The following is a 1,282-nucleotide window of genomic DNA, read 5'->3' as shown; positions in this document are numbered from 1 at the left end:
TGCCATGTAACAGTGGGGTAGAAGCTGTCCTTAACCCTGGTGGTTCGTGTTCTCAACCTCTTGTATCTTCTGTCCAATGGGAACGGGGAGAAGATAGAATGGCCAGGTGGGTGGGGTCTTTGATTATGTTGGCTGCTGTCACGAGGCAGCGAGAAGTGCAGACAGAGTCCATGGAGGACTTTTTTCACGTGACGTGCTGAGCTGTGTCCACAACTCTCTGCAGTTTCTTGTGGTCTCGAGCAGATCAGTTGCCATACCAAGCTGCGTTTCATCATTATAATAAACTTGACAGCTGGCACAGTGACAACTGAGTTAGGAACCAGACAATACGTGTGGCACTAGCACAGAGTGAAGTCCATGCATAAATTTGACGTGGATTGGGCCAGCGGTATGGATCCTGGGCCGGTGGTACGGAATCCTGGGCAGTCACAGTGCTCTTGTACAATCGAAATCCATCCACTCTGTTCAAATCCAACCCCTCCGGAAGTTGGACCAGGGACGTGCCAACGCGATTCATCCCAGGTTTTCGGGCATCGATGAAGCAGGTGATGATGTCACCGACGCTGCTGATTCTCATCTCTCCCGTGGAACCAACAACTGGAGCAACGTGATTCAACCTGCAACCTTTGTGTTTTGTCCCTCTCAGTGAAACATGAAGCAAACCTTACCAACTTCGCAATTATTTGTGGAACACAGAACAGTACAGCACGGAACTGGCCATTCGGCTCACGATGTTGTGCCAATCTTGATGACAATTTATGATGTCCTCCAGAAAGCTTCAAACCTTGGGCCTCTGTACTTCCCTCTGCAACTGGATCCTGGACTTCCTTATCAGGAGACCACAGTCAGTGCGGGTCAGTAGAACGTCTCCTCTTCACTGACACTCAACATGGGTGCACCTCAAGGATGCGTGCTTAGCCCACTGCTCTGCTTTCTCTACACTCATGACTGTGAGGCTCGGCACAGCTCAAACGCCATCTATAAATATGCTGATGACACCACTGTTGTTGGCAGAATCTCAGATGGCGACGAGGAGGTGTACAGGAGTGAGATAGATCGGCTGGTTGAGTGGTGTCGCAACAACAACCTCACACTCAACGTCAGCAAGACCGAGGAATTGATTGTGGACTTCAGAAAGGGGACAACACACACCAGTCTTCATTGAGGGGTCAGCGGCTGAAAGGGTGAGCAGCTTCAAGTTCCTGGGCGTCAACATCTCAGAAGATCTATCTTGGGCCCAACACAATGATGCAGTCACGAAGAAGGCACACCAGTGGCTCCA

The sequence above is a fragment of the Pristis pectinata genome, chromosome 4 (genome assembly GCF_009764475.1).
Source record: "Pristis pectinata isolate sPriPec2 chromosome 4, sPriPec2.1.pri, whole genome shotgun sequence".
NCBI lineage: Eukaryota > Metazoa > Chordata > Chondrichthyes > Rhinopristiformes > Pristidae > Pristis > Pristis pectinata.
Note: the sequence above shows the minus strand (reverse complement) of the source record.